The following is a 20,139-nucleotide window of genomic DNA, read 5'->3' as shown; positions in this document are numbered from 1 at the left end:
TTTGTATGCTTTGGGGTTGCTATTGTTAAGACCTATATCTAGACCTTGATATATAAGATCCTAATCTCTTACAATGCTTATATTTAGTGCCCTTCAACCAGGTGAGAAGGGTCTCCTTAAAGAGACACTTCACAGATGAAAAAACTGAGGCTGGTCAGTCAACTCACCCCTGCATTCTGCTAGTAACTGGCTAGGCAGGGACTCTGGGTCTGTCTACAGAGGCCATAGGAAAGTGCTGCCAAGAAAGGGACAATTCACCCCCATGCAAGACTAAGTAAGAGCCTCAATATATTACAGACGGTCCATTTTCAAGCCCCGAGTCATGCCTGTGGGCCGGGACCAAGGCTGGACACTGAGGGGTGCTCTCTGTCCTTTTCCAGATGCGATCTCCTCCCTGCCGCAAGCACCCATGATTCTGGTTCGGGTACTCAGCCTGCTCGCCCCCTCTCTTCCTTCTTGCCAAACCCCAACCCAGCACCCTCAAGTGAACATCGGCGTCCTGAGAATGAGGACCTTGATGAGGAGAGGCCACCGCCCAAGCCCTGGGGGGAAGAGAAGCACTGAAGCTTCAGCCGGTACCCTGGGGTCCTCAGCACCCCCGCCCCACCCGAGCCCCTGGTCACTCACCGCGCATCGTCAGCCTGCGGGCCGGGACCGGTACGGCCCTGGTGGCCCGAGTGCTCTGGGACGCACGTGTTGCTCTCGGGGCGTCTGGGTGCCAGCGCCCCACTTTCCGCCGCCGCGCCGGCCTGGGAGACCCCGGGGGTGGGCGTTTGCGCGCGGCAGTGCACGGGCGTGGCAGCGAGCAGGGGTCGAGCCGCGGCCGCCGCCGGGCGGAGGGAAAGCGGCTGTAGACAGAATTCAGCGGCGCGATGCTGCCCCGCCGGCACCTGCGGTTTCCACGCAGGGGCCGAAGGAGGCCAGGGACCGGTTCCTCCGCTGGTGGGCTGTGCCTGTGTCGCCTTGAGCAAGGTAATTCTCTCTCCACACCCCCGTTTCCCCTTACGGTATGTAAAATGCGGTGAGTAAAACCTGCCTCAGAAGACAGCAAGGACGGCTTAAAGTGCTGAATTCTGCACCAAGGTATGATAAGCACAACCAAAGCATGTTCTGGGCTTTCACAGCCACAGAGACGTGGCACTTGGTTGACACTCATCAGATAACTTGACTCAGAGAGATAAGTTCTTCATCTGTGCTCAGAAGCGCCCTAGGGCCTGGTCTCCAGAGTCGGCTGTGTCCTGGACTAGGGTGTAAGAAGAAAATAGGAGAACTTTCATCTGGGTTTGCTATCTTAAAAAAAAAAGAAAGAAAGAAAGAAAGAAATTAACATTAACAGATGGCACAACACCGACCCTAAGTGGTCCCATGTTTTATATGTTCTAAGAGGGATTCTGAAGGAAGAGGGAAAACTGCACAAAATGCAGTGAGGTTGATGACAGCAGTACCCTTACTTAGGACAGTATTTCATTGAATCCAGGAATTCATCAACTATAAGACATACCATTCCTTATGTACCAGTAAGAAATGAAGAGAACTGTTGCATACACTATGGCATAATGCTTTCTTATCTCTTAGATTTTTTTTTAATTAGTTTCAGGCATACAGAACAACATAGGGATCAGACATTTACATAACTCACAAAGCGATAACCATACGTCTATTACCTATCACTACGCATCCCCGTGACTATGTTTTTAAAATTATAGTTGACATTCAATAGTATTTTATCTTGGGTTTCAGGTGTACAGCATAGTAGTCGGACAGCTATATAATTTATAAAGTGATCCCTCCAATAAGTCTACCACCCATCTGACACTATACATAGTTTTTGCAATAGTAGTGACTATATTCCCCACACTGTACTTTATATCACTGTGATTCCTGTAACTATCAATTAGTGCTTCTTAATCACTTCACCTTTCTCACCAGCCTTCCAACCCCACCTATCTGGTAACCATCAGTTTTTTCTCTGTATCCATGGGTCTGTTTCTCTTTTGTTTGTTCATTTATGTTGTTTAGATTCCACATATAAGTGAGATCATAGGGTATTTGTCTTTCTCAGTCTGACATATTTCACTAAGCATAATACCCTCTAGGTCCAGTCATGTTGTTGCAAATGGTAATACTTCATACCTTTTTTCCAGCAAAGTAATATTCCATTGTTATATATGTACCACTTCTTTACCCAATCATCTATTGATGGGTATTTTGATTGTTTCTATATCTTGTCTATTGTAAATAGTGTGGCAGTGAACATAGGGGTACATATGCTTCTTCTAGTTAGTGTTTTGGATTTCTTTGGATAAATACCGAGAAGTGGAATTGCTGAGTCATAGGTAGCTCTATTTTTAACTTTTTGAGGAACCTCCATACTGTTTTCCACAGTGGCTGCACCAATTTGCAATCCCCCCCAAAAGCACAAGGGTTCTCTTTTCTCCACCACTTTGCCAACACTTGTTGATTCCTTTTTTTTAAGCTGCTTAATATATTTAGTATTGTCTATATGAAAAATCTTCATAGAAAACTGTTTGGTTTATTAGCTCTCAGCAGCCGCCCGTTCCTGAGCTCTGAGGAAGCTTGCCTTCTTCTGTGCTACCCTATGTTTCTTCTGGGCAAGCGACATTTTGGGATGTTCCACTCCTCTATTTAACCTCTCTCTTAGGCTTCTTCTCAAAGACTGGGTTCTCTTGTATAACAACGTGAGCTTTATTATACATCTCCTCCATCATGTCTGGAGTTACATTGTTCTTTATGTACTGAGAGAATTGTTTCTTGTAAGCGTCTTCATCTTCTTCCATTAGATAACGCATGTAATCTGCAATGTTCAGACCCATGATGTGTTTCCAATGTACTTCTGCATTGAATTCCTTGCTTTCTGAATCATAACCAGGGAATCATTTGGTACTCTGAGGGATAGACAATCCTCCGTCCACAGCTCCCTTCAGGGCCCCAAAAACTTTATTTCCAGTAGTAGTTCTGGCAAGGCCTGCATCCAAATAACAGGTGGAAGGCACTAGGTTGACCACCAATGCTTTCCACATTGTATTCATCTCCAGTCACCTCCACTTGACCTTCATAGAATTTGTCCATGCCAAACCTATGGAGAAGGCTGCGGGCCAGCAGCAGGCCAGTACAGTATGCTGCAGTATAGTTTGTCAGGCCAACCTTCACACCATACTTCGGGAGTTCATGAGCATAAGCTGCACAAACTATCATATCTCCTTTTGTACGGGCATAAGCAATCTGGCAAATGATATCTCTGTAGGTTACACGAACAATCATCCTATATTTGGGTGTGTTGTACTTATTTTTATCCTGGATTACCAAGTGTTTCTGGGCATAATAATCAGTTTTACCCTCATGGCATCTTCTAAATTTCACTTGGTATCTCTCGAAGTAGGCCTGATTCTTGACAACTTTAACAAATCCTCTCAACTTCTGTACCTGTTCCCTTGAGGACCAACACCAATCCTTGTGTCAAACTTTTGCAAAGCTCTGCTCCAGACAGCACTCAATCTTGCCATACGTCCATCTGTTCTGAATACTATCTCATTTCGAGAAACTAATCTCCTATTTCCCTCCCTTTCCAGGAGTGACGTTTTTCAAAAACCTAAGTTACTTGCCACAAAACTGAACTGGCCAAAATCATTTCCAGCAATTACTCCCAATTAAAACTGCACTGTCCCCCACCAACTAAGCAACACCCCACCCCAAGAATAGTTAAAAACTGGTGCCAGCAACAGTATAAAGAGGCAGGAGGCACATACCCAAACTAAATGAGCTTCCTTTCTGAGCCCAGAGACGCCACAGCCTCCAAGTTCTACCAATGGTTTTGGCTTAAGAATGACTTCTTCAGACCAACACAAGCTTTCTGATACACCCGCTGACCCCAACGCTCTTCGGAAAAGCCCACAAAGCAGTCAGAGGTGGAGATGGGCCCGAGAAGGTGCACCCCTTCTCCACTCAGGCATCTCCTAGCTAGTATGAGCCCGACTGATGCAATCTCGCCTGCCCAGCCCCGTCGACCAGCCGGCTACCCCCGCAGCTTGTCTACTAAACTCAGCCTCCTCCTCAACCCACCAGCCCAGCGCCTGCTCTTCTTCACCCTCTTCCTCTTAAGTTTGCGCCCCGGGTGGCAGCCATTAAGACCACACTAGGAGCGGCAGTCCCACCAGGGCAGAGCCAGCAATCTAACACCATCCGACTCTAGCGCCATGCGAGACCGACCCTAGGCTGGCATTAGAGCAAGGAGAGGGAACCCCCCCATCCATCTGTAGCCTCGAGACTGGGATCTTGTTGTTGATTTCTTGATGATGGCCATTCTGACAGGTGTGAGGTGATAGCTCATTGTGGTTTTAATATGCATTTCTCTGATGATTAATGATGTTGAGCATTTTTTCATAAGTGTGTATGTTCTCTTTGGAGAAATTTGGTGTTGAGCTATATGAGTTAATAAATTTTGGATATTACCCCCTTAATAGATGTATCATTGGTGAATATTTTCTCCTATTCAGTAGGGTGTCATTTTGTTGATGGTTTCCTTTGCTTTGCAAAAAGTTCTTAGATTGATGTAATCCCATTTGTTTATTGTTTTCTCTTGTTTCCCTTACCAAAGGAGATATATCAGTAAAAATATTACTAAGGGTAATGTCTCAGTTTACCGTCTATGTTTTTTTTCTAGGAGTTTTATGGTTTTGGTTCTTACGTTTAAGTCTTTAATCTATTTTCAGCTTATTCTTGTATATGGAGTAAGAAGATGGTCCAGTCGTTTTTTGCATGTATCTGTCCAGTTTTCCCAGCACCATTTATTGAATAGACTTTCTTTACCCCAATGTATATCCTTGCCTCCTTAGTCATAGATTAAGTGACCGTATAGGTATGGATTTACTTCTGGGCTGTCTATTCTTGGTTAAATTTATTCCTAGGTATTTTATTTATGATTTATTTGTTTATTTTGATGCAATTATAAATGGGATTGTTTTCTTAATTTCTCTTTCTGATATTTAGTTATTGGTGTATAAAATGCAACTGATTCCTGAATATTAATTTTGTATCCTGCCACTTGACTAAACTCATTTATCAGTTCTAATAGTTTTTTGGTGGAATCTCTGGGGATCTCTACAGATAGTATTATGTCATAGCACTTCCAGTACTATGTTGAATAAAAGTGGTGAATGTGGCGAACATCCTTGTCTTATTCATGGTCTTAAGGGGAATGCTTGTAGTTTTCCCCCATTGAGCTGTGGGTTTCTTACATGGCCTTTATTATGTTGAGATATGTTCCCTCTATTCTCATTTTGCTGAGAGTTTTTAATCATAAATTGATGCTGGATTTTGTCAAACGCTTTTTCTGCATTAATTGATATGATCACATGATTTTTATTTTTCATTTTGTTTTTGTGGTGTATTGTGTTAATTTATTTGTGGATATTGAACCAACCTTGCATACCAGGAATCAATCCCCCTTGATCATGGTGTATGATCTTTTTAGTGTATTGCTGAATTCAGTTTGATAATATTTTGTTGAGGATTTTTGCATCTATATTCATCAGGGATATCTGCCTATAATTTTCTTTTTTTGTAATGTCTTTGGTTTTGGAATCAGAGTAATGGTGACCTTGTAAAATAAGCTTGGGAGGCTCCCCTCATCCTGTATTTTCTGGAATAGACTGAGAAAAATAGGTGTTAATTCTTTTTTGCATGTTTGGTAGAAATCCCCTGTGAAGCCATCTGGTCCAGGACTATTGTTTGTTGGGGGCTTGTTGATTACTGATTCGATTTCATCAGTAGTAATTGGTTGGTTCAGATTTTCTGTTTCTACTTGATTCAGCGTTGGAAGATTGTATGCGTCTAGGAATTTACCCATTTCTTCCAGATTGTCCAATTTGTTGGAGTATAATTGCTTGTAGTATTTTCTTAAATTTTTTTGTATTTCTGTGGTGTTCATTTTCACTTCTCCACTTTAATTTCTTATTTTATTTATGTTGGTCCTCTATTTTTTCTTGATAAGTCTGGTTAATGGTTTATCAATTTTGTTTATCTTTTCAAAGAACCAGCTCTTGGTTTCTTTGGTCTTTTGTATTTTTATTTTTTATGTTTTTAGTCTCTATTTCATTTACTTCTGCTCTGATCTTTATTATTTCTTTCCTTCCTTCCACTTTGGGCTTTGTTTGCTGTTCTTTTTTCAATTCTCTTATGTGTAAAGTTAGGTTGTTTATTTGAGATTTTTCTTGTTTCTTTAGGTAGGCCTGCATTGGTATGGATTTTCCTCTTAGCACTGTTTTTGCTGTGTCCCAATAGATTTTGGGTCATTTTGTTTTCACTTTTGTTTGTCTGAGGTATCTTTTGATTTTTATTTTTTCCCTTAATCTCGTTGTTAACCCAATCATTATTTAGTCTCCATGTGTTTGTGCTTTTTTAGTTTTCTTTTTGTAATTTATTTCTAGTTTCATACCATTGAGGTTAGAGGAGACACCTGATATAATTTCAAGCTTCTTAAATTTATTGAGACTTGTTTTGCGACCAAAGATGTGGTCTATCTTGGAAAATATTCTATGGGTACTTGAAGAGAATGTATATTCTGCTGCTTTGGAGTGAAATGCTCTAAAAATATCAATTAAATCCATGTGTTCTAGTGTGTTATTTAAGGCTGCTGTTTCCTTGTTGATTTTCTGTCTGAAAGATCTGTCCATTGGTGTCAATGGGTATTAAAGTTCCATACTACGATTGTATTTCTTGGAATATTTTTAATTAAAATTTTATTTATTGAAGTATTCCTGTAAGATTTATCTAGACATATATATTTATTATTTATCACTCTTGTTCATTCAAAAAAGAAAAAGGAAACTATTTATAAGCAAAATAAATTGGTTAAGATATCCTTTAGATATATTCATATTCAGATTGTAACATGCTGGATTACTTTTTTGTCTCACCTGATATCATCCTCGGTGACATGAATGTTAATAAGGCAGCATTTCTTAAAAGAATGTCTCTGGGATATCCCCTAGACCACTAAAACCAATCCAGGTTTGCTGAGCATGTGCAGAGCCAACTACGTTTACCATATTGTTTGGGCAGTGGGCATAAGATGAGATGTTAAATAAGAAAAATGTATATTTTACAATCAACAACCTATAGTAGATTGCTTTTATGACACTGACATATTGCAGTTTATATATTTCAGTAATTTATCTATGTGAACAATTTGATCAAAATAAAGCTTTCAAATTGTAGAATCTTAACATTAGTGTGTAGCAAGACGGCGAATGATTGTGAAAATCATTTGCAACAAAGTTAAGAGTTAATTTAGTTAAAAGTTAGTTATTTTAATTTTATTTTATTTATCTTTTTTACAAAAAGCAAATATTCTAAATTTGCTAATCTTTTCTGTAGTGATGTATGTCTCCCAGTAGTATGTTACTTAATAGGTTTTTCGGAAGAAAAATCTCAGCCTTCTTTGTCCCTGAAGGTAAAGATAACATATTAACACTGACTGAGAGAGTGCTACAAAGAGAACATTTGAAAACAAATATTTCAAAATGTTGCCATGGTGTGTGTGTGTGTGTGTGTGTGTGTGTGTGTGTGTGTGTGTGTATGTGTATGGAGGGTTGCTAAAAATTATGTAAGTTTGTCATCTACAAAAAAAAACAACCCTTGGAAACAATTTGCTATTTTGTTTCAATTTTTCAGTTGAGTAGTTCAATGAATTTTGAACCCATTTGTTAAAAAATATGAAAATGCAGCTGCTTCTGATTAGTTGAAAGGTAACTAAATGTTAATAATTAGCTTGTATAATTCATGGATTATCTTATTTTTCAATAATTTTTAATGAGAAGAAAAACCCTTATTTTGTTAATAAATTATTTCAAAAATGTAGTTTACTCTTTATCTCATTTTAAAATTTAATTTATTTTTGTGTATATTTTACAATATGTATTATAAATATATATTTACTATATATTATAAATATATATTTGCAATATATATTTATGTATCTATACAATTTATAAGTAAATGAAAACACAACTGAACGTATATTGGGGATGTATCTTCAAATCCCTTTTTTCTGAAGGAGTCCACAATCTCAAATGTTTAAAGACCATTATTCTATTAACTTTCATTGCAGCATCTTACAAAATTGCTACGTAGCTCAGACACAAGATGGTGTTCCAAATGCATCTGAGACATTTTCTTTACGAGAACAGATGAGGTATTAGACTTGAACCTGATTGTGAAGCAAGCAAAACAAATTATAAAAATAAGACACAGGCAAAAATGATAGCCTTCTTTTCTCTAGATGCAGATAAATCAGAAGGTTACCAATCTCACATAAATATGTTTAGAGAAATTATCGTCTTCTAGGTCCATTAGTATATCATTTGATTTAGGGTTAAATATCAAGGGAAGACTTGTGCTAACAGTTATTGATAACAGCAATTCTCTCATCTCCCCCTGCATCCTCTCTGTGTTGTAAGCTCCGTAAGTGCAAGGACCACATCTGTCTTGTTAGCTCCCTTATCTTCAGCACCTGGCACAGTGCGTGACACAGAACAGGTGCTCACAAATATTTAGAGTTGAATTGACTTGTTCTGGAGAGATTTCACTGTCTGTGGTCAACCAAGGTTATAGGTGGCATTGAATCTTCAAAACTTTCAACAGAATTTTTAAAATGTATTTGAAAAATTATATACTCGTACTCGTATAGTTTTTCTTAGCAAGTTGGTGACCCTTCCGTTTGGCATCTATTTAACCATCTGAGAGGCCTTTCTATTTTCTTCCTTTGTCTTCCTTCTCCTCCTTCTTCTTTTAATAACTGGGGAGTTTTCCTAGTAGATGCATGGCTGTTGTCAGTGGTTGCCTGTCTAGTTAGGGGGGAAAAATTTTGCTTCTGTGTTTTCTGAGAACGAGCCCTAGACCTTCTGGAGAATGCCTAAGGAAGCAAGAGCCTAACATACAAACCAAAGTATCAGCCTGTGATTGTTAGAATGATTATTTTATGTCTATGGGGATGAGATGGCCTTTTGCACAGCTATAGCTAGATGAATGTACTGGCCAATCAAAAGCTTAATTAAACCACAGTGACAGTGACAAAGACTTTTCTAGGAAATGCTAGTTCAGTTTCCATTTCTGGTACTTTTCCATTTCTTTAAATGTCTATTTTGGTTTACTGTTGATACCAAAAGCCCTGAAAATACTTACTCACACTGTGCTGTGAACAACTGAGTGTCATTTGTCAGAATAAATATTAAGAGATGGTTGCCAACATAGTGATTTTGGGCATCAGACAAATGCTGGCACCAGGTAAGCTTGGTAAAAAGGCTTTTACATACATTTTAACATTTTACTTATAATAAGATCAGAATCTAAGATTAATTATTCGTCTTTGCTGCTTCACTTTACAAAAGTTTTATTTCTAAAAGTTTTCACTTAATTATTAATTTTATTAATCTGTCCAAAGTGTTACTCTTATAGGACACCAATGTAACTACTAAAGATACCTGTAGCATCACGTGTTGAAAGGCTTATATAAAATAGTGTAATGCAAGATTCTTAGATTACCAGTAACCCCCAAAGAGTCTAAAATGCAGAGTTGTAACTTTTTCACAACTGACACTTAGCAAGCATAGATGTTGTTTGTAGATGAACAAACCACAAGGAAAATGCCCTGTCTTGGATAGGAGCAATGCGTTTTCAAGAGGTTTCTAGGTTGCCAGAGGCCTTCTTAAACGAAAATAAAGGCTAAAGAGTAAAACGGGAACATGAAGCAAATTTAAAACACTGACATTAAGTAGCCAACATGTAACCAGTTATAAATACATACATACAAATAAAACACTGACAGCCATAGGGTAACACACAACATAAACTTGAGTCACAGTGTGGCTCTGCTATACTCAACAGCTAAATCTAAGAGACATATGAATTATAGGATTCACAAATTCCTTAATATAATGGCTTATAACCTGGTTATCAGAGGGAGCACTTTTGGTTGCCCTAGATAAAGTGTTTCACAGGTTCTTATAAAGAGGAGAGTGATTCGCATAAAAGACAAATTTCTCACAAACACTCTTGCACGGAAACTTAATTATTTATTTATTTCGTTACAGAGTTCTTTAAGGAAAGCCCAATGAAGAACCCTCTAGAACGTGGATACTTGGTGAGCATTAGGCTTTTTTTTTTTAATATTTCAGGATTTTAGGCTCCAAATATCCCTTTGCCTCATGCTTCCCATACATAGAAAATATTCTCTGATTTCCCAAGTGAGACAACCCAAAACCCTGTCCTGTCGCTGCATCCAGCTCAGAGTTAAGCTCTGGCAGCTACTAGTGGGATATGATGACTCTGGTCTATTGCTTATAATCCCCAAACATATGTTACCTGCATCCCACTCCCCCACCCACAATGTGAAGTGGTACAATGGGAACAATGAATGCTCTCCCCTTTGGAAAGGAGAAAAATGTGAGACAACCAGACATCTCACATCTGAAGCACTACTGTCTGTTGGGTGATATATTAGAGTTTCTGATTTCGGCCTATAGAACCTCTGCCAAAACTGAGACGGGAAGTATCTCAATTAAGTATCCGTTTCTACAAGTCAAACACAACAGCATAATAGCAAATTTTAATAATTTTTCCTCTCTCCTCCAACCTCTCCTCCAAAAGTAATAGTTTTGTGAGAATCTTTCCACATTTTTCTTCATGCCTTTAAAGATGTATAAAAGCATGGTCGTCTTTTCTTTTGCATTTAAACAAAAGTTGAGCCATGCTGTCTATCCATCTATCATTCTATCTGTCTTTTATTTGCTACATGGAATAAACTTCATTCCATAACATACAGAATAGATTTAACTCATTTTTTTCCAATAGCTACAAGTATTCTCTACTATGTATGTACAAAGATTTAGCTTATAGTTCTTCAAGTTTTTCCCAATTTCCCCCCAAATAAAAATATTCTTGCATATATACATGTACAAATATTTGGTGCTTTCATTTGTGTATATAGAATCTCACATATGACTTGAATTAAAGGGTATGAGCTTTTACGCTTTAATGGATTATGCCTGTTTATTATCCAAACTGTAGTAATTTGCACTCCTACTAGCACACCACATTATCACTAACAGTGAATGCTATCATCTTGTGTAATTTTTATTAGTCTAACGTGAGAAATGTCATCGCATTGCTTTAAAATATATTTCCTTGACTGTGAACATCTTTGCATGTCTTATAGTTTTTACAATTATGTTTTGTTAGTTTATCTCTGTCTACCTTCAAATAGCATGTAATGCAAGAACTTTAAACAGTATACCCATCTTTGTATCTTCTATGCTATTCCATTGTACATTTTATTTTCATTTATATTATAAGCTCCACAATACATTGTTACTACTTTTGTTTTAACTCTTTATTTTTTAAAGAAATTTAAAAATAGAAAACAAAACTTTTGTTTTCTATTTTTGCAACATTGTTATGATTGCCAGCACCCTTCATTACTTGGTATATGTCAAAGTTTCCACTGGGTATCATTTCACTTCCATGTAAAGAAATTCATTTAACACTTCCTATAGTGCAGGTGTGCTACTGACAAATATTTTCAGCTTTTGTGTATCTAAAATGTCTTCATTTCACTTTTATTCTTGAAGATTTTTTTTTACTGTGTTTAAAATGATGGTTTTTTTTTCTTCCTAGCATATTAAAGATATTATTCCATGGTCTTCTGCTTGCATTGTTTTCAATGAGAAGTCAGTGAAACTCTTATCTTGTTTTCCTGTATGCTTTCAAGATCTCTTTGTCACTGATTTTTAATATTATATTATGATGTACCTTGGTGTGGTTTTTTGGTGTATATTATGCTTAAGGTCTGTTGAGCTTGTTAGATTTGTAGGTTTTTAGTGTTTGCAAAATTTGAAAAAAATGTTCAGACATTATTTTTTCAAATGTTCTATTTCCACTTCTGAATTCCAATTATACAGTTTTGGAGTGCTTTATATTGTCTCACAGTTCACTGAGGCTCTGTTCTTTTCTTTTTTTTTTCCCCCCAGTTTTTTTCTTCTCTTTGCTCTGGTTGCTGTGTCTTCAGATTTGTTGCTTTCTTCTGCAGTCAAATCTATTAAATGCATCCACTTAGTTTTTTAAAAAATGTTAAAATGCATGTATTTATCAGCTCTAGAAGTCCCATTTGGTCATTGTTTTATGGTGTCCATTTCTCTTATTATCCGTTTTTCCTTTAAATCATTGGATACATATATGGGAATTGTAGTAAAGTCCTCATCTGCTCCTTCTATCATCTCTGCTATTTCTGGGTTTATTCCTATTGCCTGATTTTCCTCCTACTTATGAATCACATTAATTGTGCTTCTTTGCCCATCTAGTAATTTTTTTTACTGAACCCTAGAGATTGTAAATGTTTAGCTTTACATAAGCTAAAATATTTGTTATCTGGTCCTTTACAGAAAAGTTTGTTGGCCTTGCCCTATATGTATAGAATTATGTTGAGTATAGTTGTCAGTACATGAGTATGCAGCATGCAATTATCTTGTAAAGTACTACCCACCCACCCACCCTTTTTATAATTAATACATCAGTACATTTTTTTCTCAATTAGGCAAGGGTCAAGAATACAAAAGAGTGAAAAACAAAATACGAACAATCCCCTTTGTTTCTCACCTCCATCACAAACTCAACAATTGTCAAACTTTGGTTTAGGGAGATTTTAGTCCTCTTGTAATCTCTATCAGTCCTTCCACAGTATCCTTTGATAATGACACTTCCTATTTTTCCAACTTATGCAAAGTTCCAAGCAAACACAACTTTGAGCTAGTCTACTGTTAACAGTAGACTATTTCTAATTTCTACACACACTTCCTATTAATTGTATTCACAATTATACAGTTTCTTTGTGTAGGTTTTTGGGACCATAACATGCATATTGTTTTTTTACTATTGTAGCATTGTTCACCTTAGAGTTCTTTTCATATCAACGTGTGTACAAGTATGTCTGCCTCATTATTTTTCTTAAACAATTTCATCACAACTCGAGTACATATAGGCCACAATTCATGAGCTATTTCCATTCTAATGGACATTTTAACTTGTAATTTTCTATTATTACACATAATACTGCAAGAAACACTCTTTATATAGTTTATATACTTATTTCTGAACATATGTGTTTATTTCATGGGATAAAATTTTGGAAGTAGAATTTGAGTATCAGGGAAAGTGCATGTTTACAATGTTTTTAATTGATATATAGCATATTAGTTTCAGGTATATAACATAATAATTCAATGTATGTATATATTGTGAAATGATCACCACATTAAGTGTAGTTAATATTTATCACCACACATAGTTAGAAATTTTTTCTTGTGATGAGAACTTTTAAGATTTATTGTCAGCAACTTTCAAATAACAATATGGTATTATTAATTATGCTGTATATTACATTCCCATGACTTATTTATTTTATAGCTTGAAGTTTGTATTTTTTAACCCACTTTACCCATTTTGTCTATCCCTCACTCCTCTACCTCTGGAACCATCAATCTGTTCTCTGTATCCATGAGCTTGGTTTTTTGTTTGTTTGCTTGTTTTTTAGATTCTACATATAAGTGAGAACATGTGGTATTTTCTGTCTGACTTATTTCATTTAGCATAATGCCTTCAGTGCCCATCCATGTTGTTGCGAATGGCAAGATTTCCTTCTTTTTTATGGCTGAGTAATATCCCATAGTCTATATATACCACATTTTCTTTATCCATTCATCCACCGAGGGACATTTAAAAGGGCTTCCTTATCTTGCCTACTGTAAATAATGCTGCAGTGAGTGTGGGGTGCAGATATCTCTTGGAGTTTGTGTTTTTGCTTTCTTCAGATCAATACCCAGAAATGGGATTTCTGGATCATATGGTGGTTCTATTTTTAATTTTTTGAGGAACCTCCATTCTGTTTTCCATAGTGGTGACACCAATTTACTTTCCCACCAACAGTGCACAAGGGTTCCCTTTTCTCCACATCTTTGCCAAATTTTTAATTGGAATTTTTTTTGCTGTTGAGTTGTGAGAATTTTTTATATTTTTTTGTATTTAACCTCTTATCAGATATATGATTTACAAATATTTTTTTTCCTATTCAGTAGGTTGCCTTTTCATTTTGTTGATGGTTTCCTTTGCTGTGCAGAAGCTTTTAAGATTGATGTAGTCCCACTTGTTTATTTTTGCTTTTGTTGCCTTTGCTTTTGGTGACCAATCCAAAAAATCATTACTAAGATGATGTCAAGGAGCTTATAGCATCTGTTTTCTTCTAGGAGGATTTTTATGGTTTCAGGCCTTATGTTTAAGTCTACTCAATTTCAAGTTAATTTTTATATGGTGTAAGATAGTTGTCTCAGTTTCATTCTTTTGCATGTGGCTATCTAGTTTTCTCAAGACTAATTTTCAAAGATTGTGTTCTTTTCCCACTGTACATCCTTGGCTTCTTTGTCATAAATTGATTGACAATAAATAGGCATGGGTTTATTTCTAGCCTCTTATTCTGTTCCATTGATCTATGTGTCTGTTTTTTATGTCAGTACTATACTGTTTGATTACTAGAGCTTTGTAATATAGTTTGAAATCAGGAAGTTTGATGTCTTCAGTTTTGTTCTGTCTCAGTATTGCTTTGGCTATTTGGGGTCTTTTGTAGTTCCATACAAATATTAGGATTATTTTCTTCTTTTCTTTGAAAAATGCCATTGGAATTTTGATAAGGATTGCATTAAATCTGTAGATTGCTTTGGGTAGTCTGGACATTTTAATAATATTAATTCTTCCAATCCATGAGCATGGAATACCTTTCCATTTGTATCTTCTTCAGTTTGTTTCATCAGTGTCTTATAGTTTTTGGTGTATAGGCCTTTGCTTGGTTAAATTTATTCTAGGTACTTTATTCTCTTTGATGTAATTGTAAATGTGATTGTTTTCTTAATTTCTCTTTCTGATAGCTGCTTATTAGTGTAGAGAAAACTACCTGATTTTTGTACAGTATTCCCCCCTTATACATGATTTTAGTTAACCATGGTCAACACAGTCTGACAATATTAAGTAGAAAATTCCAGAAATAAGTAACTCATACATTTTATATTGCATGCCAATCTGAATAGCATGATGAAATCTTGCGCCATCCAGGTCTATCCTCTCTGGGACACGAATCATCCCTGTCTGTGTTCAGCATATCCACAATGTATATGCTGCTACCCATCAGTTAGTCACTTAGTAGCAATCTCAGTTATCATATTGACTGTCATAGTATTTCAGTGTTTGTATTCAACTAACCCTTATTTTATTTAACAATGCCACATTCACATAACTTTTATTACAGTATATCATTATAATTGTTCAGTTTCTAGTTATTGCTGTTAATCTCTTTCTGTGCCTAATTTTTAATTAAACTTTATCATGTAAATATAGGAAAAAACACAGTATATATAAGGTTTGGCACTAGTCATTGTTTCAGGCATCCACTCTGGGTCCTGGAACGTATGTTGATTTTGTATCCTGCAACTTCAGTGAACTTATTTATTAGTTCTAAAACTTTTTGGTGGAATCTTTAGCATTTTCTATATATAATGTTAATTCACCTGCAAATAGACTCCTCCCTTTCCAATTTGGATGTCTTTTACTTCTTTCTCTTGGTTAGTTGGTCTGGCTCGAACTTCTACTATTATGTTGAATAAAAATTGTGAGCGTTGGCATCCTTGTGTTATTCCCAATTTTAGAAGAAAAGCTTTTAGCTTTTTACCATTGAGTATGATGTTAGCTGTGGGCTTGTCATAAACAGCCTTTATCATGTAGAGGTATCTTCCCTCTATACCTACCCACTTTGTTGAGAGTTTTTATCATGAATTGATTTTTTTGTCAGATGCTTTTTCTGCATCAGTTGAGAAGATTATATGATTTTTCCCTGCTTCATTTTGTTAATGTGGTGTAAAACACTGATTGATTGGTAGATGTTGAAACCATCCTTCTACCCCTGGAATAAATCCTATTTGATCATAGTGTATGACCATTTTAATGTATAGTTGAATTCAGTTTGCTAATATTTTGTTGAGGATTTTTGCATGTATGTTCATCAGGAATATTGGCATATAATTTTCTTGTGGCATCCTTGTCCGGTTTTGGTATAAGGATAATGCTGGCCTTATAAAATGAGTTTGGAAGAGTTCCCTCCTCATCTTTTTGTTTGGGAGAGTTTGAGAAGGATTGGTATTAAATTTTCTTTGAATGTTTGGTAGAATTCACTGGTGAAGCTGTATGGTCCTGGACTTTTGTTTGTTGGGAAATTTGTTTTTATTGATTCAATCTCCTTAATAGTAGTCGATCTGTTCAGATTTTCTATTTTATCATGATTCAGTCTTGGGAGGTTGTATGCTTCTAAGAATTTATTTCTTCTAGGTTGTACAATTTGTTGGTGTATAATTGTTCATAGTAGTCCCTTATGATCCTTTGCATTTCTTTTTTATTAAAGATTTTTATTAAAAATATAGCTAGCATACAATATTATATTAGATTCAGGGATATATCATAGTCAACATTTATATACCTACAAAAGTGATCACCACGATATGTCCAGTAACCATTTGACACTGTACCACGCTATCACAATATTATTGACTATATTCCTCATGCTGTACATTACATCCTAATGACTTATTTGTTTTATACCTGGAAATTTGGACCTCTTATTCCCCTTCACCTTCCCCCACCTTTTTAAATTTTTCAATTAAAGTTGACATTCAATACTATTTTATATTCATTTCAGGTATACAGCATAGTGGTTAGACATTTATATAATTTAAGAAGTGGTCCCCCAAACTAATCTAGTACCCATCTAGCACTATATATAGTTATCATGATATCATTGACTGTATTTCCTATGCTTTACATCCACATGACTATTTTGTAGCTACCAATTTGTACTTCTTAACCCTCTTTACTTTCCCCCATGGACTTGGTAGGTTTACAAGAAAGAATGCAATATGGGTGGGGCTCTATCCTTGGGAGAAAGGGCCCTGGGAGAGTTGGGTGTGGCAGGGTCCCAGTGGAGCTCACTAGGCCAATCAGATTAAGATTTGACTGTGTTGGGGAGGGTTTAACACAGGAAAGATGGCACCCACCTGCTGGCTCCATGGGAGAAGGACCCTACACAAGGAAAATGGCAACTGTCCTCCAGCTCTCCTGCTGAAGCCACACACCTCAGCCTGCCCCTGGTATGCCTCCAGTGCTGGAGCCCAGGGTGATTGCCTGTGAGCGAGTGAGTCTGTATACATGCCTTTTAAGGGGATGGCTGGGTGTCCTACAGCCTTCCTTCCCACCCAGATGGCTGGAATTCCCACTGTTTTTCACAGCCAGATGGTATGGGGGCCTCTCTTCCTGGCACCAGTACTTCAGGCTGGGGAATTTGGTATGGGGCTGGGGCCCCTTGCTTCTCTGGGGGGAACTTTCATGGCTGAGATATCCCTCCTGATTCTTACCCACCAGGCGGAGGTTTGGGGCCAGCCCGTTAAGTGTCTCTGCCCCTCCTACCATTCTCGACATGGCTTCTTCCTTATATCCTTAGTTATAAAACTTCTGTTCAGCCAGACTTCAGATAGTTCTCCAGGTAGATTGTTCTATAATTTGGTTGTAATTTTAACGTGTTCATGGAAGGAAATATGCACAGTGTTTATCTACTCTGCCATCTTGTATCTCCTGATCCTTTGTATCTCTGTGGTATATCTGTTGTAATATCTCTTTCATTTCTGATTTTATTTGACTCTTCTCTTTTTGGGAGTGGGTTTATTTTTTTGTGTGTGTGAGTCTAGTTTATACTCCCTTTCAACTTTTTGTTTTGTCATATTTTCCTCACTTATCCTTCATCTCCAGTTTTATTCTTCCCACCTCACTGGCACTCTGATTAACATAATGTATGTCTTTCCAATCCACATTGTGTGTGTGTGTTCGCATACATATGAGTCTGTAATAAATACCTAACATTATTATGTTTTAAAATTTTAAATGGTCTTATTTTATAAATTGAATACTGTTTTACTTTTATTTCTCTCTCAACATCATGTTTTTATGATCAATCCATGTTGTTACAAGTAGCTTTGGCTTATTGTTTCAGCCTGTTGTAGAGCATTCTGTCAAAAGAATAACCCACATTTCCACATCCATACTTATTTTGAAGAGCTTCTAGTTTGCCTTTTAACTCCTTGCCCCCACAAATAACACCTTGATGAATTAACATCCTTATGTATGCCTCTTGTGCATGTATGTGAATGTTTCTCTGAGGTGTGTGCCCAGAAAGAGAATTGCTGGATCATACGTAATACACACACTCAAGTTGCACTATGTACTACAAGATTGCTCTCCAGAATTAGCTGCACCAGTTGGCACTCACATGAGTGACATGACGATATGTTTTTCTTCATCCTTTTCAGAATTTTGTATCATCCAAATGTATTAGTTCCCTACTGCTTCTAAGACAAATTATTACATGTTTGGTGGCTTAACACAACACAAATGTTTATAGTTCCGATGGTCAGAAGTCCAAAATGGGTCTAATTGAGCTAAAATGAATGTGTTGGCAGGGCTACATTCTCTTCTAGAGACTCTAAGGAGGAATCCATTTTCTTCCTTTCCCAACTTCTAGAGTCTACTCATATTCCTTGGCTCATGGCTCCCATTCATCATGAAGGATAGCAATGTCAAGTGTTTTTCACATTGTATCACTGACACTCCCTCTTCTGCCTCCATCTTTCACATTTAAGGTCACTTGTGATTTCATTGGGCTGCCTGGATAATCTCCATCTCTCAAAGTCAACTGATTGACAAGTTAATTCCACCTGTAAACCTAATTCTCTTTTGCCATGTAACCTAACATATTCACAGGTTCTGGGAATTAGAATATAGATATCTTTAGGAGGGTGTTTTTTGGCCTACCACAGCAACTTTTTAATTTTGCCAATCTATAAAGCATCTCCATGTAGCTAAAATGTACAAAGAACTACTATAAATTGGTAAAGGAAAAAATGAATAGAAAATTAGTAATGGATATAAACAGACAATTCACAGAGGAGAAACCCGAAATGCTCATAAGTATATGGAGAGATGCTCAACTTCACTCTTAATAATAGCAATTCAAATTAAAACTACACTGAAACCATTTTTTGTAACACCTTGAGATGTAATATTTTTTTGTAACAGCTTGAGATATATTGAGATATAGTTCATATGCTCTGTATTGGGTTGTTGGAAAAGTCATGACATATTTTTTCTATGTTTTTCATTGCAAAAATGCGTCATGACTTTTCTGACAACCCAATAATTCACCCATTTTGAGTGTACAATTCAATGGGTTTGGTATATGCACAGAGTTGTGCTTCCACTAATCTACTTTCTGCATCTATAGATTTGACTGTTCTGGACATTCATATAAATGGAATCATATATTATATGGTCTTTTGTGATTTGCCTCTTCCACTTAGCATAATGTTTTCAAGGTTCACCTGTGTTATCGTATGTATCAGTACTCCTTTTTATGGTTAAATAATATTATTCCATTGTATTGCTACACTACATTTTGTTTATCCATTCAGCAGTTGATGGACATTTTGGTTGTTTCTGTCTTTTGGTGGAATGATGCTGCTGAGCATTCATGTACACATTTTTGTGGGGACGTATGTTTTCATTTCTCTTGGGTATATTCCTAGGAGTGAAATGATGAATGAATATATCCACTAATTCTCACATAAGGAAATGCTTGTTTGGGTTCATAATTTAAATTTAGCCTTTAAAGTCATGACTTTCCTTTGCATATACCTATTCCACATGCTGATCTTTTTTACTTTGTTAGGGCCTGTGCATAAAGACGTCAAGTCATTTGCTAGGCATTCAGCTGGACTAACTACTAAGTGATTTGCTGTTATATAGCCATGCCTCAGGATTCAAATATACTTCAGTGTTTTTAGAAATTACGTCCCATGCTCCTCAAGGGTTCTTTTTTTTATTTTTTATTTATTTATTGTTAGTTTCAGGTGTACAGAACAATGCAATAGTTACCCTTTTCACCCTCACAAAGTAACAACCCCCCTCCCCCCATCCACTGCCCTCCCA

At 36.8% G+C, this 20,139-nt stretch overlaps 1 protein-coding gene and 1 pseudogene across 1 annotated transcript in view; both read right to left on the bottom strand.

The window, feature by feature from the left end:
• The window catches only part of IL12RB2 (interleukin 12 receptor subunit beta 2), a 78,639-nt gene extending 77,678 nt beyond the window's left edge, over positions 1-961 (bottom strand). Inside the window, exon 1 of the mRNA XM_019646773.1 lies at positions 628-961. The gene's annotated coding sequence lies outside the window, so the exon portion shown is untranslated. The remainder of the gene's footprint in view (positions 1-627) is intronic.
• Positions 962-2,536: 1,575 nt separating this feature from the next.
• Positions 2,537-20,139, bottom strand: part of LOC109384934 (60S ribosomal protein L5 pseudogene) — a 27,038-nt pseudogene continuing 9,435 nt past the window's right edge.

Source organism: Hipposideros armiger, unplaced genomic scaffold, assembly GCF_001890085.2.
Source record: "Hipposideros armiger isolate ML-2016 unplaced genomic scaffold, ASM189008v1 scaffold_106, whole genome shotgun sequence".
In the NCBI taxonomy this organism is placed as follows: domain Eukaryota; kingdom Metazoa; phylum Chordata; class Mammalia; order Chiroptera; family Hipposideridae; genus Hipposideros; species Hipposideros armiger.
The sequence above is the reverse complement of the archived record's forward strand: the minus strand, read 5'-3'. Positions and strand labels throughout refer to the sequence as shown.